The sequence below is a fragment of the Phascolarctos cinereus genome, unplaced genomic scaffold (assembly GCF_003287225.1).
Source record: "Phascolarctos cinereus isolate Bilbo 61053 unplaced genomic scaffold, phaCin_HiC Scaffold_1;HRSCAF=81, whole genome shotgun sequence".
Lineage (NCBI taxonomy): Eukaryota > Metazoa > Chordata > Mammalia > Diprotodontia > Phascolarctidae > Phascolarctos > Phascolarctos cinereus.
Window position 1 is genome coordinate 289,479,070 of NW_027555514.1, and position 18,391 is coordinate 289,497,460.

General features: G+C 45.4%; 1 protein-coding gene across 2 annotated transcripts in view; it reads right to left on the bottom strand.

Annotated features, from left to right (window-relative positions):
• Window positions 1-18,391, bottom strand: part of ZBED4 (zinc finger BED-type containing 4) — a 55,366-nt gene that overhangs the window by 28,640 nt on the left and 8,335 nt on the right. The window lies entirely within an intron of this gene.

Consider the following 18,391-nt stretch of genomic DNA (forward strand, 5'->3'; position numbering starts at 1 on the left):
AGCTGAGAAGCACTCCAATGCTTACGAAGGGGAACGCTGAAAACTAAAAATTAATTAATTTTAAAGAAGCGTAATCTACCCCAATATTGTAAGGATGGTCAACCATGAAAGACTGAGCTATTCTGATCAATACAATGACCCAAGATGAGTGAAGCACTCATGATGAAAAATTCTACCCACCTCTAGGGAGAGAACTGGCAAACTGAGGGTGCAAACTGAGGTACAATTTTTTCACTTTATTTTTCTCGCTATTTTACTTTTGCAATGTGGCTAATATGGAAATACGTTTTGCATGATTTCACACATATAACTGACATCATATTGCTTGCTTTCTCAATGGGTAGGGAAGGGAAGGAGAAAATTTAGAACTCAAAATTTTTTAAAATGTTATAAATAAATAACAAATTGGAAAAAAAAATGCCTTCCAAGACCTGAAGAGAACTTTAGGCTCAGATCAAAGAACAAGTCAGAGAAACAATAAATAATTTTATTAAAGAAAATAACAATAATGAGACAACATACCAAAACTTATAGTATGCGGCAAAAGCAGTAATCAGAGAAAATATGTATCTCTAAATGCTTACATCAATAACACGGAGAAAGTGCAGATCAATGAATTAGGTATGCAATTTATAAAACCAGAAAAAGGACAAATTAAAAATCTCCGATTAAACACCAAACTGGAAATCCTGAAAAATTAAAAGTGAGATTAATAAAATTGGGTGTAAGAAAACTATTGAATTAATAAATAAAACTGGGAGTTGGTTTTACAAAAAAATCAGTAAAATAGATAAACCACTGATTAATATTTAGTATGATTAAGAAGAAAGAGAAGTAAACTAGCATCACAAATGAAAAGGGTGAATATACCACTAATGAAGATGAAATCACAGAATTAAGAGTGATTTTCCCCAATTATATGCCAATAAATGTATCAATTTTAAGTGAAATAGAAGGATACTTACAAAAATATAAACAAAAATATAAAATAAAACATCGAAATAAACCTATTGTAGAAAAAGAAAAAGAACAGGCTATGAATGAATTTCCTAAGACAAAAAGCCTCAGGACCAGATGGATTTACAAGTGAATTCTACTAAATATTTAAAGTCAACTAATTCCAATATAAGTAAATTATGTGGATTAATAGGCAAAAAAGGGATCCTTCCAAACTCCTTTTATGAAACAAAGATAGTGCTGATACCTACACCAGGAAGAGCAAAAACAAAGAAAGTAAATTATAGACCAATTTCACTAATGAATATTGATGCAAAAATTCTAAATAAAATACTACCTAGGAGACTACAACAGTATGTCACAAAGATCACACATTGTGACCAAGTGGGATTTACATCAGGAAGGCAGGAATGATTCAATGTAAGGAAAACTGTTAACATAACTGATTATTTATGTCAATAACAAAAGCAACAAAAATCACATGACTATATCAACAGATGCAGAAAAATAACCTAACAAAAACACAACACTCATTCCCATTAAAAACACTTGAAAGCATAGGTATGAACGGATTTTTCCTTAAAATGATAAGGAGCGTCCACCTAAAACATCAGCGAGCATTCTCTTTAATGCGGATAAGCTAGAAGCCTTCTCAGTAAGATCAAGAGTGATCTAAAGATGCCCATTATCCCCAACATTATTCAATACTGCACTAGAAATGCTAGCAATAGCAATAAGAGAAGAAAAAGAAACTGAAGGAATCAGAGGAATCAGAAGGAACGAAGAAATGAAACTATCTCTTTTTACAGACCATATGATGGTATACTTGGAAAATTCTAGTGATTCAACTAAAAAAATTAGCAAAAACAATGAACAATTTCAGCAAAGTAGCATGATATAAAAAATCCCACATAAATCATCAGCATTTCTATTATCACTAAGAAACCCCTGCAAGAAGAGATAGTAAGAGATATTTCACTTAAAATAACTATAGACAATATAAAATATCTGGAGTATACCTGCCAAGATATACCCAAGAACTATATAAACATAATTTAAAAATACTTTTTATACAATAAAATCAGATTTAAATAATCAGAGAAATATTCTTTGTTCATGGGTGGGCTAAACCAATATAATAATGACAATTCCACCCAAATTAATCTAATTATTCAGTGCCACCCCAATTAAACTACCAAAAATGTATCTTACTGAGCTAGAAAAAATAATTACAAAACTCATTTGGAAGAACAAAAAAGTCAACATTATCAAAGGAATTGATGAAAAAATACACGAAGGTGGGAGGTCTAGCAATACTGAATCTCCAACTGTATTATAAAGCAGTTATTATCAAAACTATCCAATGATGGTTAAGAAATGTAGCAGTGGATCAGTGGAACAGATTAAGTATGCAATACACAGTAGTAAATGATTATAGTAACCTTGTGTTTGATAAATGCAAAGATCCACGTTTTGGGGATAAGAACTCACTATTTGGTAAAAACCGTGAGGAAAAGTAGAAAGCAGTCTGACAGAAACAAAGTACAGGCTAACACCTTACACCACTTACCACGAGAAGGTCAAAATGGATACGTGATCCAGACAGAAAGGAAGATATCCTAAGTAAATCAGAGGAGCATGGAGCACATTATCTATCAGATTTATGGATAGAAGAAGCATTTGTGAACAAACAAGAGATAGAAAGCACTGTGAGGTATAAAATGGATAAGTTTGATCACATTAAATTAAAAGTTAAAATTAACTTTAAAAATTTTATTCACAAATAAATAAAATAAATAACTAAAATAGAAAAGAAAAATTTTATTTACAAATAAAACAAATGTAGCAGATTAGAAGGAAAGTAGAAAGCTAGATGAAAAATTTATACATCGTTTCTCAGATAAAGGTCTCATACCTGACATATGTAGAGAACTGAGTCAAATCTGTAAGAATATGAGTCATTCACCAATTGACAAATGGGCAAAGCATATGAACATGTAGCTTTTGGAAGAAGAAATCAAAGCTATGTATAGTCACATGAAAAAATGCTCTAAATTATTACTGATTAGAGAAATGAAAATTAAAATAACTTTGAGCTACCATCTCACCTTATCAGATTAGCTAAAATGATGGAGGGGGAAAATGCCAAGTGTTGGGGTAGTGTGAAAAAAGTGGGACACTAATACACTGCTGGTGGAATTGTGAACTGATCCAACCATTTTGTAGACCAATCTGGAATGATGCTCAAAGGGATATAAAACTATGCATGCCCTTTGATCTAGCAATACCACTATTAGGTCTGTTTCTCAAGGTGAACAGGGAAAAAGGAAAAGAGGCCACATGTTCTAAAACACTGACAGTATTTCTTCTTGTGGTGGCAAAGAACTGGAAAGTGAGGGGATGCCCGGAATGGCTAAATAAGTTGTGGTATATGATTGTGATGGAATTAACTACTGTACTGTAAGAAATGATGAACAGATGCTGAGTGAAGTGGGCAGAACCAGGAGAACGTTGTACACGGTAACAGCCACGTTGTGTGATGATCAGTTTTGACAGACTTAGCCCTTCTCAGCAATGCGATGGTCTAAGACATCTCCAAAGGTCTCGTGATGGAAAATGCTATCCACAAAGAAGAAAGAACCATGAAATCTGAATGCAGATAGAAGCAGACTATTTGTTCTTTTTTGTTTTTGTTTTTTTCTTTCTCGAGGTTTTTCCTCGAGATTAACATGGAAATATGTTTAATAGGAATGTACATGTATAGCCTATATCAGACTGCATGCCATATTGGGGAGGGGGAAGGAAAGGGGGGAATGGAGAAGAGAATTTGGAACTCAAAATCTTATAAAAGTGAATGTAGAAAAAAAAATTTTTTAAAAAAGAAATGACGAACAGGCTAATTTTAGAAAAATATGGAGGGGCAGAGCCAAGATGGCAGAGTGAAAGCAGTACTTGCTTGAGCTCTCCCCCCCAAACCCCTCCAAATACCTATAAAAATGGCTCTAAACAAATTCTAAAGCAGCAAAACCCACAAAAAGACAGAGTGAAACAAATTTCCAGCCCTAGACAACCTGGATGGTTGATCAGAAAGGTATATCGTGCCAGGCTGGTAGAGGAGTGCAGCTCGACGTGGGCACGCAGGCCGCAGTGAACCTGGAGCAGGCCTCAGAGGACTGAACTGTGGGCGGCTGTGGTGGTTTCCAGACTTCTCAACCCACGAACGCAGAAGACAACTTAGAAGGTCAGTGCGAAAAGTCTGTTTCTGAGGTGAGAAAGAAGGATGGTGGTCCCAGCTCCAGTTCCCAAGCTCGGCCCCAGGGCGGCGGCTGCCTCCTGAGCTTCTGGCCCACAGACTGAGGGGAATCCAGTGACTGATCAGAGGGGGACTGCAGGGTGCTCTTCGGTGCTGAGGCAGGAATCTCTTCCTTTGCCCTTGCTTGGATCTGGGTCACAGTTCTGGGCAGCGGTCCTGGGGCGAGGGGGAGCGCTGGTGTGGTGGAGCTTGTAGTGGCAGTGCAGAGAAAATCTTCTTCACAGTTCCAAGAGAGAAAAGAGTGCTTGTGGTCACTCATAGACCAAAGCACAGGCCAGGAAAGGAGTAAATACCTCGCCCCTTAACATACCACCTTGGAAGAATTGCAAATTTACAGGTCCCTACAAGTATCTCTGAAAACAGCTAGTCAAAGCCCTGAAGCTTGTAACAGTACATTCTCCACACTGGAAGCAGACTCATACCTGAACAAAGAGTTTAAAACTCAAGTAACTGGCTGGGATCACGAGCAAACATCGCAAAAAGAGTCAGACTATATTATCTTACTTTGGTGACAAAGAAGATCAAAACATACAACCAGAAGAAAACAAAATCAAACCTCCTACATCCCAAGCCTCCAAGAAAAATAGAAAAACTGGGAAGAGAAATGAGAGTGATGCAAGAAAATCATGAAAAACAATTTAACAGCTTGCTAAAGGAGACCCCAAAAAACACTGAAGAAAATAACACCTTAAAAAAAATTTTTTAAAAAAAGCACCTTAAAAAATAGCCTAACCCAAATGGCAAAAGACGTCCAAAAAGGTAATAAGGAGAAGAATGCCCTAAAAAGCAAAATTGGTCAAATGGAAAAGAAAGTCCAAAAGATTACTGAAGAAAATACTTATTTAAAAATTAGAATAGAGCAATTGGAAGGTAGTGACTTTATGAGAAAACAAGACACTGTAAAACAAATCCAAAAGAAAAATATGGAAAGACTTGCATGAAATAATGAAGAGTGAAATGAAAAGAATCAAGAGAATGTTGTATATAGTAACAACAATGTTTGATGAGTAACTGTGAATAACTAAGCTATTCTGAGTAACAGGAACGTTCAAATCAACTACAAAGGATTTATGAAGGAAAATGCTATCCACCACCAGAGAGAGAACTGACACATGGATATACTCTGTGTGTGTGTGTGTAAGAGAGAAATGCAAGCTACTTAACTGTTGCCCTCAGTTTCCTCACCTATAAAATGGGCCGGTGAAGGAAATGGCTGAACCACTCTAGTTTCTTTGCCAAGAAAACCTCAAATGGGGTCTTGAAGAGTTGGTCACAACTGAAACGATGAAACAAACACACATATCAAATATTGGCCTTCTCTAATAGCCTCTGGGAGGGAGGAAAGGAGATAACTCAGAAGTCAAAATGTAACAAAAAATAAATATTGAAAAAACAAACAAACAAAACAAACCAAACCATTAGAGTCAAACAGAAAGCCAAGGCAGAGAGAAAAGTAAATTTTTTTCCCTTTTCTTCAGGAAAATACTGCAACATTTACATACGAGTGAGAAGCCTGAAGGCAGGGGCTGGCCTGGCTCAGGCCAAAGGAATGGCTTCAGTCAAAGGCAGGGCACAGGAGCACTTCTTCATGTAACCTGGTGCCAAAGCCCACCCAAGCCACCTCTGGAGCATCCCTCCTACAAGCCCCGTCCTGCGCCCTTGCCTGCTGGGGTCTCCCCCCACCACAGCCCACCTTCTGTTCAGCTGTCAAAGTGATCTTCTTATAGCTCCGGTCCAACCACATGCCCTTCTACTCCAGAAACTCCAGGGGCTCCCTACGGCCTCCAGGATCAAATGCTCTGTCTGTTGTTCTGACACGACCTCTCCGATCCCGGGACCCCAGCCTCCCAGCTGTTCCACCACCAGGACCCTGCATCTCTGGGTTCAGGGCATCCTCCAGGCCGCCCCCAGGCCCAAAACGCGCTCCCTCCTCTGCTCCCACTACTGATCTTCCTGGACGCCCCAACTAAATCTCACCGTCACAGGAAGCCTTCCCAATTCTTCTCCCCTTGACTTTGGTGCCTTCCCTCTGCTGGTTGTTTCCGATTTATTCTGTGCCTGTCATCTGACTCCCCTTCGAGGGCAGGGGCTGCTTTTTGCCTTTGTTTGTACTCCCAAGGCCTGGTGCACAGTAGGCCCTCAGGAAACATTTACTGTGAAGAATTCGTATTCACAAGAAGAAATCCTGAGAGCAGAGGAGGGAAACCCTCTGTGCGGCAGAAAGAGAAACGCACCTCCTGCCCGATGCCCACAGAAAAAAACCCAGACGGGCACAGAAGGCTCCAGGATAGCACTGGTAGGCCTGACCATCTGGCAGTTCACCTGCTAGTCCCCAGGCGGAACAGCTGCAACAGCGGTGGGACCTCAGCCGCGAGAGGCCGGATCAGGAGACTCCCTCAGCCTCAGGGAGGGAAGGAAGAACCCCATGAGTGTCTGAGGAGCCCCAGGTGGGAGCTGGGGGATTGCCCTCGCAGGACCCCTGAGAAAGGGAAAGGGCACCTCGCCAAAGGCCGGACAGGAAACTGGGGCGAGAAAATGAGGTTTAAAAAATAATCAAGGGGCAGCTAGGTGGCACAGTAGATAGAGCACCGGACCTAAAGTCAGGAAGACCTGAGTTCAAATGCGGCCTCAGACCAAACACTTGACACTGTGTGACCCTAGGCAAGTCACTTAACCCCAATTGCCTAAAAAAACCCCAAACATCATACCCAGGAAAAGGCAACAGCAGGCTGCCACTAACCAAAGCCTAAAAAAGCTTGTAGGACATGCCGTAGGCTCAGCGCTTTACAGATGCATTGCATCTGTTCCTCACAATAATCCTGAGAAGGAGACGTGACTAGTCTCCCATTTCACCCATTTCATGGGGAAACCGAGGCAGCCCGTGGTTCTGAGTTAGAAAGTGACTCTGGAGGCAGCTAGGTGGTGCAGTGCATAGAGCTCCAGCCTTGGAGTCAGGAGGACCTGAGTGAAAATCTGGCCTCAAACACTTGAGACTTAACTAGCTGTGTGACCCTGGGCAAGTCACTTGACCCTGACCGCCTCGGCAAAAAAAAAAGTGGCTCTAAGTGCCTGAGGCTGGATCTAAACTCAGTTCAAAACGGCTAATGGGGAAGCAGTAGGAACCTGTGATTCCAAAGCCACTCAGAGATTTCTGAAAGATCATGGAAACACGAAGAGCTGAGAAAAGCGTGTCTCGCGAGCCTCCCTACAGAGGTGTGAAATACCACACACACAGTCAGACTCAACTGACCTGTAGGGCGCTTTTGCTGCACCCTAACCCTAGCAGCCCCCCAAGGCCCGCCTGGCTCTGCAGGGGGATGGAGTAGTACATTTTCTTTTTTTCTCTGGACATCCTCTCACAGGGTGGCCCCCTGAGCTCCCCTGGGGATAAATGTCCCTATGCATGAGACTACCAGCCTTGATCTCACAAACACTTTTCCACTGAATGTCCTGTAGACATGTGCAACTAGGCATATCCCAAACAGAACCTATTCACCTCATTTCCAGATGGGGCCCCTCCTCTGAACTTCCTGTCCCCATCCAGGGTGCCACCGTGCATTCCCCTGGGCAGCCTCAGTAACATGTTCATGCACGCTACACACCCAATGTCCTGCCCTCATCATGCCCAGGATTTTCCCTCAGCCTCCTGGCCCCTACAGCTGACCGTCCACCCAGCTGCAGCTCAGATCTGATCACTCAGTGGCCCCCTGTTGCCTAGCTCGAGGATCAAATATAAAATTCCCTGCATGGCCTGGTCCCAACTTGCCTTTCTAAATTGGTCCCGCAGTGCTCCCCACTTCTCTGCTCTGCAGAACAGGGGAGCTGAGCTTCCCACTCTGGTGCCCCCTGCCCTGCGCTCCTTCACCCCCTCCTCTCAGCATTCCACCTTCCCTCCAGGGGCGTCAAGGGCCCTCCCATCTACAAGTGCTCTTCCCCATCTCAGGCACGCTTTTAGAGGCACGTGTTGTCTCTGCCTCCAGGAGAGTGTAAGCTCCCTGGGGGCATGAGGGATCCACCAGCTTGCACCTTGGTAGCTCCAGTGCCTGACAGAGCAGTCTCTTAATGATGCTTGTTAAATGATTCACTCTCACTTTTCGCTTTCTTTTAAAATATCTGCTTAAAAGAGCTACCTCCAGCAAGAAAGCAGGGCAAGATACATTCAGAGAGCATGGTGACAGAAAAATGGCGTCAAAAATAATTTTTAAAAAAAGATCCCTTAGAACAGGAAGCGACATTACAGAACTGAAGAAAGGCCTACGTTCCAATGATCAAAAAAGGGAAGGAACAGTCTGCAAAGCATGGGCCTTGCAGCTCGACTAACATTCCAGAATGCATCACTGACACTGGTGTAGAGGGCTCTCTAGGACAGGAAGCAGTGATCACAACGACCAAACGTGCCTCGGTCCACAACAGGTCATACCAGATGAATTTCATTTTCTTTCTCTCTTTTTAAACCAGACTGGCCAAAGAGGAATGCAGTATGAATGAATGGAGGAGGCACTTACTGTGTGCCAAGGACTGGCCGAGTGCTGGGGATCCAGTAGAAAGGGAGACGTCCCTGCTCTCACAGCGCTCCCAGGCCACTCGAGGAGACAGCACACGGGGAAGGCCTCAGCTACAAGTCCAGTGCAAAGGTCCCCTGGGCCTTCGGGGGCAGCAGCAAAGCAGGCGCTCTGGCCTCGTCTTCTGTGTCATCTCCACTGTGGAAATCTTACTCGCTTCTGATGCTGAACCAGCGGACAGGGCCAAGGGCACGTTCTCGCCTGGGTCCTCACTCTCTGCGGCTGCAGCCCCTACAGGAGCAGGCCCTGGGCTGCAGCTCCCCTGGATGGGGAGGGCTCTTGGGTTCGGGGTCCCGGGCTGTTTCCATCGGAGTCTGAGGGGAGATGGCGGTTTGAGCTGCCCAGCACCTGCTGCCTGTCTCTCCCTCAGCGTCCTGCTGCTTCGGTTTGGTGAGTGCCTGCCCTGGGGGTGGCAGCTGGTGGGGATGGCTGGCCCCTTCTCCATAGGAGCTGCCTCCCCAGATGATGGCTGCGAGGACCAGTCTGGAGGGGGGCGCTCTTGTGCCCATCCAACTGGCCATTGGGGGCAGCTGGTTGGCAGTTGGCCCCCTCTCCCCACTGATCTCTCCCCTCAATGATGGCTGTGGTAACTGAGTTGGAAGCAGATCTGGTGACCTGGTGTGTATATACTACCTAGAGAAATACTGTTTGCCCAGATTCTGGCAAAACAAAGTCTCTAATAAAGGACATTCTGATGGAAGGGATGGAGGAAAATGTGTGAGACGAGTACAATTAAGCCAAGGTCCTTAAAGAAGGCACCTCCATGGGGCAGCTAGGTAGCACAGTAGACAGAGCTCCAGCCTTGAAGTCTAGAGGACCTGAGTTCAAATCCGGTCTCAGACTTACAACACACAACACATAATAGCTGTGTGACCCTGGGCAAGTCACTTAACCCCACTGCCTAACCAAAAAAAAAAAAAAAGACACCTCCAGGATCCGCGTTTGGGCCTGGGCTGCAATTTTATCACTGACAACAGGCCAGGCCACATGACTCTCACATCCATAGATGACAAAGATGGGATAGATAATAGCTGGCCTATCCTGGCATGTGATCAAAGATGAAATGTAACAGGGACAAATAAAAGTCTTTCATTTGCGTACAAAACCTCAACTTCCAAAGTGCTAGGTGGGAAAGGGACCCCAGACCCAGTGTGCTCCGGAAAGGTCTGGGGGTCTGCATGGCCCACAAGGTCAACAGGAGTCAACTGTGTGACCTCGAGAGGTGGGAGGGTGGCCCGCCCACATCAGGCGTGGGCTCTGCTCACCACACTCCAGGAAGGACACGAATAAAGAGGAAGGCACCCAGAAGAGTCTGGGAAAGCTCAGTGCAGATGATGCAGGATGGTTCTCGTCACTGTCCTCAGCACCTGAAGAGCTGGCTGTCTGGCACTGGGAGGAAAGTAAAATGTCCTCTGCCTGGCCTCTAAGGGCAGAAGTAGAAATAGGGGCATGCAGGCCTGACACTCAGAAAAACTTCTGTAAAGCAGTGAGAGCCAAGGGAAAGAGCCAAGGGGGCTGCCTGGGCCACGGAGGCCAGGCCTGGGGCTCTCGAGCTGGGACCTCATGATGCCGCCACCCACGGTCAGCTGGGCCACCACCCACAGCAGAAGGTGGCAGCAGGAAGGGAGAGACATGAGGACTAAATGCAAAAAACAAAAGGATTTGGAGACTAGAGGGAAGAGGAGTCTCAGGGAGCTTTCAGAAGCTGTGAACCAAGAAATCTGGAATTATGCACAGAGAGGGGAAATACCATCCACAGCCCTTGGCCCCCAAATCCCACTGCCAGGCAGCACACAGTCCAAGGAGATCAACGTTAAAAAGACAGCCCCCTGCAAACTAAACCAGGGGCAGCAACACTTTTTGCTAGAGGAAAGAATTGGAAAGAAATGCCTATTTTCCATATTCTCTGTTCGATGACTGGGGAATCGCCCCATAAGTCTGGGCACAGGAATCACAGTGCCACAGGAAGTGATGACTACGAGGAGCACAGAGAAGCCCAGAAAGATGGGGGAAGTCCTCAGAGCCTCGAGGGCCCCCGTGAGACTGAGGGTCCTGTGACTCACAAAGAAAAAAACAGGGAAATGGAAAGACCACCCACAAGAAGTCACTAGAGTGACCAGGCTAGCCATGAAGACCACACCAGGCCATCTGTCTCAGAGCACAGCCTGAGAGTCAGCAAACACCTTCAGGGGCTGAGCTGACCCATGGTCTGATGGCAAGAGCTTTGGCCCGGATCTACCTCAAAAGCAGCATTCAAACCCAGGCCCAGTTATCTTTCATGAAGAATTGGGGGAGGGGGACTCACTGCACTTTTGGAACCTTTAAATCATTATGAATGAATTATGAATCCTAGGGCCTTCCCTCTCAGACTACCCCAACGTGCACTCCTGTTTACCTGCTGTCTCCCCATTAGACTGGGAGCTTCTGCAGAGCAGGGATGGACTGTCTTTTGCTGTTCTTTGTATCTCCAGGGCTTAGCACAGGGCCTGGCACATAGTAGGTGCTTAATAAATGTTAGCTGACTGATACCAGGAATTCACCGGCCATGGACACAATTACAGAAACGTAGTCAGTGGAAAGAATGCAACCATCCCAAGTGAAAACTGCAAAATGACGACCAGGCTAGGACCTGCCCAAGAAGAACTTCTTGTCTCCTCTCCTCTGCATCACAGGGGGAGGCCTGCGGGTGTGGAACACGAGGTCAGCGCCTCTGAAATCGTAGCTGGCTGATGCCTGTCAGATGGGGGGGAATGGCTGAAGTGGCGAGGCAGACACACAGATGTGATTAACAGAACACCACTGTGTGGGGGGATGGCTTCAGAGAAACCTGAGAACACTTTCATAGCCTGATGCAAAGTGAAGTGAGCAGAACCAGAACACTGTACTATGATCAGCTGTGAAAGGAGTTGCTCTGATCAAGACAATGGCCAAGTCAATTCCAAGGAACCCAGGAGGAAAAACGCTATCCACCTCCACAGAGAGAACAGGTGGGCCGAGCATGCAGATGGAAGCCGATTTCTTACCTTTTCCTACTTTTTTTTTCAACCTCAGAATACAGCTAATGTGGAAATCTGTTGTATGTCTCTCTGTATTTGTAATGGGTTTTCTTTTCCCTGCCTTCTCAATGGGTGGGGAGGAGGTGGGAGGAGGGAGAGAATTTGGGCCTGAAGAGAAAATACAACCTTTTTAAAATGAAACATCCATTTGCTTTGCTACACTGTTTCCTTTCTCTCTGACCCTCTGTTATTAAGGACAGCTCTCTGGGAAAGACAAGGTCACACCAGGAAATGAAGGTGCCATATAAACAAAAGAGTGCAATACAGTTTTATTTAAAAAATAAAAAGGAGACAGGTGAGACTCGGGGGCACTTGCTAATTTTGCTCTTCAAAGGCAAAGACTTTTCTAGAGCTCTAGAACATCAGAATGGCTGGTTTTCTGTCTACGCAGCAGTCTGTAGCCACAAGGAAGAGCACACAGTCAGCATCTGTCCCTGTGGCACAGCAGATAAAAAGCTACACCGCGATCTAGACCTGCACTTGAGTTTGAATGCTACCACGGACACTCACTGGCTGTGTGAGCCAAGGCACACCACTTCACCTCTCCTTAGTGTTCTCAGCTCCAAAATGGGGATAAGGATAGCGCCTCCAGGGGGACGGAGGCAACCTAATAAAACATTTTGCAAACGTTAAAGTAAAAGTAGCTTTCACACACAGCAAAGGCTCACCACCGACACCTTACAGAAACAGAAAGAGAAAGAATAGTCATTCTGGTGCATCTGACTTTTGTCTGTGTGTTTAGGGCGGAATGACTAACTCCCTATCAAGCGTTCAACAGAAAACCCAGTTACTTCTAAGGAAATGTCAAAGGCCCTGGGAGCTCGGGTCCTCAGCAGGCAGGTCACCCTGAGAAGAACCTGATGAGACCCCTCCCTAGTTTACAGGACTGCCATCACAACCAGAAGCGTATCTGGGCAGGAGAAGGAACTGCCCCTTCCTCCCCACACATGCCATTTACTACCAAGTCTGACAAGTGTCTGGGCCACCCCGGGTGCTGGGCCTCCACCGCCACCACTAGTGTCCCAGGTCAGCCAGCCAGCCCCTTGGAGCCCTTCTTCACCCACTTGCCAAGGGGTCCTTCCAAAGCAAAGTGTGGTCCTGTCTCACGCTTCTGCTTCCCTAGGGCCCAGGGGCACAGACTCCACATCTAGCCCAATGCGCCATCTCATCGCCACCTCGGCGCCCTTGAACCACCTGTCCCTCAGGCCTTTGATGCTTGGAAACCCTCATTTCCTTCAAGGGTCAGACCACGTGCCACCTCTTCCAGAGAAGCCTTCCTACTCACCCTTCCCTCCTCCAGCCACGATGACCACCCACGTTTGTTTATGTGGGGCCTGGGGGCCAGCAGGATTTCATTTCATCTTTCTAACCTTAGCACCCAACCCAGGGCCTGCCTTGTGGACAGCAGGCACTTAATGTTTATCTGCACGTATATCACTTTTTTAACTTTCTTCTCCTACGAGGCCACTACCCTCACAAAACACCTGCAGCTCCCCTTTGGAGCAGAACCTCCTGAGGAGAGGCGCCCTCGCTCCCTCGCAGACCCCACGCCCACCTCCCCTGGCAGCAGGTCCTTCCACATCCTGCCTCCGCTGCCAGCCCTCGGTGTCACTGAGCAAATGGTCCAAGGCTCCTTCCACAAGGACATCAGCCCCCTTCACGATCCACATGGAGAACGTCCTAAGATGGAACACCTCATTCAGAACCATTTCACATCCGTTAAACACAAGCATGCAGCCTCACCAAGGACAACTTTCTGGTTCTGGGTTGTTTTGGGATGACTACTTAAAATACCACTTGCAACTGAGGAATTCAAAGATTTAAATATTCTAAATATTTGCCATTGCTAACCCAACAATATTTATCTTTGGGTAAAAGATACAATTACACATTTTGAATTAAAGTAGGTTTCCTAAGTCTTGTTACTTCTGACTCATCCAAGGCCAATTGTTAAATTCCTAACATTAAATACTCCGATCAGTGATTAAAGTGACAACAGGTTGACTATAAAATCTTGAGTCCCTGGCCCAGACTCATCCTGGTTAGGCCCCTCCCCAGCTGCAGGCATTACTGATGACTGGCCTCGGGGCAGCTGACCTGGAGGAAACCGCAAAATCTGAAGCCAGAGTGGCCCAGCAGGTCACCCAAAGGAAACTATGTCCCATCCCCCTCCCCACCCCACTTTCTGCAGAAGACAAACTGTCTCAAGTCAGGTGAACACACTTGTCCAAGGTCACTTTTCTGGCCAGACCCTCCCACTCATCTGGCCCACACATGGGACATCAGAGCAATCGACCTACAAGAACTGATTAAGCATCTACTGTATGCTAGGCCCTGCGGTGCAAGGACTAAGAATGACAGGATCCCTGCTCTCAAGGAGCTCACGCTCTAATGAGTGAGCCAAGTGCATCCATAAACACCTACAGCAACACACAGTGTGAATGAATAAACAGACAGAAGATGCAGGTAGATGCAAGATGGCAGGAGGGAGGGAACTAGCAGCTGGGGGGTATCAGGAGACTTTCAGCCACAAAAAATGATGCTTGAGTTGTCTCCAAGGAAGAGGGATCCTGGGAGGCAGCGGTAAGTGGAGTAGGCGGGAGCTCCAGGCGTGGGGAGGGAAGGCACAGTGTTACGGGCAAGAGCCAGATGGCAGTGGGGCAGGTGGAGCGACGTCCAAGGAGGGCAGCCAGCTCCTGCCCCTCCCCCAATGTCCACCCTCCCTCCAGAGCCCTTGCCACTTTTCTCCCTCCTCAGCTTTCTTTCCCTCTGTCTTCAAAAAGACCTTTGGGCCACGCTCTTCATAAAAGGCCTTCAAATGGTTCTGCCGGACCTTCCTGAGAGAGGAGCTCGAGGCGTTGCCCCCCTCCAACTGGCCTCCAGCCTCCATCCTTGCAGCCTGCTGACCCTGGGGAAGGTCACCGGCAGGAGCACAAGGCCCATCCTTCAGCCACCTCCTTTCTGACCTCTTGGCACCCTGGAGCACTGCTGCAGACAACATCCCCCCCGTCGTGGGCTCTAGGGACCCTGAGCCGCCTTATCTCTTCCACAACCCAGGCCTGCCAGTGGCAGGGGCCTCCCATCTGTGCTCTGTCGCTCCTTCACAATGCCCTGTGCCTTCTAACTTGTCTTTACTTTCCAGTTTGTGTCAACAGCACCACCATAACCTTGCTTCAAACCGTGTCCCTTAATGTGAATATCCAATCACAAATCCTGATTATTTGTCCTGCAAAATTTCCCTCAGAAAAACTGTAACATATTATACACTGGAGTGAATTTAAATATAAATAGTGGCTAAGCAAGTTTAGTGGGTTTTCACTGCTGTTCAATGTTAATCTGTTATAAAGCATTTTTTAAAGCACCACAATATCCCCCTGAAACAGTAAAAATTGTTGGGAAAAGTGGAAAGCAATATGGCAGAAAGTGGGCATAGACCAATAGTGACTCCACTTACCAAGATATGGTCAAAATGGACACATGAACCAGATACAAAGGGAGATATTACAAGAAAATGTGAAGACCATGGAATACATTACATATCAGACTCACAGACAGGCAAACAATTCATGAATAAAGAAGAGACAGAGAGCAAAGTGAGCTGTAAAATGGATAATTTCAATTACATTAAATTAAAAAGGTTTTGTATAAATAAAACAAATGTAGCCAAGATCAGGAGGAAAGCAGAAAACTGGAAAATAATATTTATAGACAGTTTCTCAGGTAAAGGTCTCATATCTCAAATATATAAAAAACTCTGTCAAATTTATAAGAATATAAGTCATTCCGCAACTGATAAGTGATCAAAGGATATGAACAGGCAGTTTTCCAATGAAGAAATCAAAACAATTTATAGTCATATGAATAAATGTTCTAAATCATTATTGATTAGAGAAACGCAAATTAAAACAACATCAATTTACATCTACCAGACTAGCTAAAATGACTGAAGGGGAAAGTGACAGATTTTGGAGGGGATGTGGAAAAACTAGGACACTAATTCATTGTTGGTGAAATTGTGTTAACTGATCCAACCATTTTGGGAAAGATTTGGAATTGTACTCAAAGAGTTATGAAACGGCCAATACCCTTTGACCCAGCAATATCACAACTAAGTCTATTTCTAAAGATGATCAGGGGAAAAAGAAAATAACCTACAGGTTCTAAAATGTTTACAACAGCTCTCTTTGTTGTTCTAAGAACTGGAGACTGAAGATCCCCATCAATTGGGGAATGGCTGAACAAGTTGTACTACATGATTGTGATGGAATATGACTGTGCTCTAAGAAATGATGAGCTCGATGATCTTGTAAAAACATGGAAAGACTTGCAAGAAATAACGAAGAGGGAAATGAGCAGAACCAAAATAACACTGTATACACTAACAGCAGTACTGAGCAAATAAGTCATTTTGACCATTATAAGTTTCCAAATTAACTATATGAAGACACTGTCCATATCTGGAGAAAGAACTGATAAACAGATGCATAGAATAATTTTACATATCTATATTTGTGTCTAATGGCTGCCATCTCTAGGGTGGGGGAGTGGGGGGAGAAAAAAAGGAAAAAATGTATCATATATTTAAAAAGAATAGCAAGTTGTACATAATAGATTTGCAGTTTCACGTGCAATCGTCTTTTTTTTTTATTATACTATGTTATAGAAACGCTTGTTTTATTCCATAAATTAAAAAAAAAAAGAAGGAAGAAGCAAAGTCACTGCTGTTTCTGCACATCCTTGTCCAGGACCTTCCTACTCAGTAGCGGGACTGCTGCAACGGCCCAGAACTTCATCCTGCCAGGTTCTCTTACCTAGCACCACTCTGGGTCAAGAAGTCACATTAACGATAACAAAACTCCATTTGGGTAGATGAGTCATTCAAGCGTGCGCCCCTTTTGGCCAAGGGATCCCACTGCATGGAGGCTACAGCCAGAAGGAAAGGTCACACAGACACCCAAACATCAGAGTGGCAGTGGCGCAGTAGCAAAGGACCGATGGGCACAACTGAACAAGTCCTGGCAAGCGAACAGAAGAAGCCAAATACGGAGGAGCTGATATGGAACATGCCGACCCTGATAATGCCAAGAGCGCTCTGGGAGCCCCACCAGCCCAGATCAATCATGGCAGCCTGCCTGGTTTCTCTAGTCCACAGGATGCTCTCCCAGGGGTGGAGGGCACTGCTGGAGTAACAGTAACCCTGAAAAGACAACCAAATGGGGCCTGTGATATGACAGGGTCAGCTCTTCAGTAAATTAGAGGTGCAAGGAAGAAATCGACTTTCGGGCCTACAGACTGGGGGAGAGAGTTCACGACTAAACGTGATCACGCAAGATGAAAGGAGTAATTTTGTTTATAGAGGATTTAACAGCTTTTGCACCAACAAATCTAATGTAGTTAAAACTGGAAGGGAAACAAGTTAATGGGGAAAAACAGCCGGCTTCTCTGATAAGGGGCTGACTCAACTTTAGAAGACTAAGCAGCATTTCCCAATCAGCATTCAAAGGACGTGAACGGGCAGTTTTCTGAGAAATTCGGCCAATCAACGGTTAACAATATGGAACAAATGCTCTAGACCACTGACGAAGCAGCTCTGAGGGGCCACCTCAGACCCGCCAGATGGGCAGAAGGTACAAAAGAGGGAAATGACAAATATCGTAAGTAGGATCTGTGAGAAAACAGACACCCTGGAACATCGCTGGTGGAGTCGGGCATTGTTCGGCCACTCTGGAAAGCAATTGGGAGCTGGGCCCCGAAAGTTCCTGAGCTATACAGAATCAGGCTTATACCCTAAAGAACTCAAAGAGAGAGGAAAAGTGCCCCTACGGCCTCAAACATTTACAGCATAGCAGCCCCGGATCAGAAGCTAAGGGAGTCTCTTCTTCGTGGGGAACAGCCACACAGAACACACACACACACAGCAGTGGTGTGAGGATGCAGCGACACGTTATCACGCTGAGCGCGATGAAACGGACAGTTTCACGGGAAGCTAGGAAGGCTGCAAAGGGAGCCCAACTGGGGGAACAATGCACACGATGACAACAACGTGAGAGAGAAAAGAAGTTCTGGAGCATCCTCAAGGTGATGATGGACCATGAATCCAGTGAAGAGAAGACAAAACACTGCACTCACTCCTGCCAGCAAGGCGACCGATGCAGCATGCAGAGACGGACAGCACTATGCAAACTTACAAGGAGGGCGCTACTTTGGGGGGACTTTCGTGTTGCGGGTGGGGAGGGGCAGGGAAGGACAGAGCAGAAGTAAGAATAAATACATGGACCAATACAAGACTGTTATTAAAATGATCTATAATACACAGTGCTCCATAAAGCACTTTTCCTACAATGACCCCACAAAGTAAAAAGTGTCCTCACCATTTGAAGGGTGAGGAAATTTGGACTGAGGAAAGTTAACAAATTACCCCCAATCATTCAATAAACATCTGTAAAGCGCCTACCACGTGTCAGGCTGTGTGTCAGAATACACCGAAGAACCACCCAAGAAAG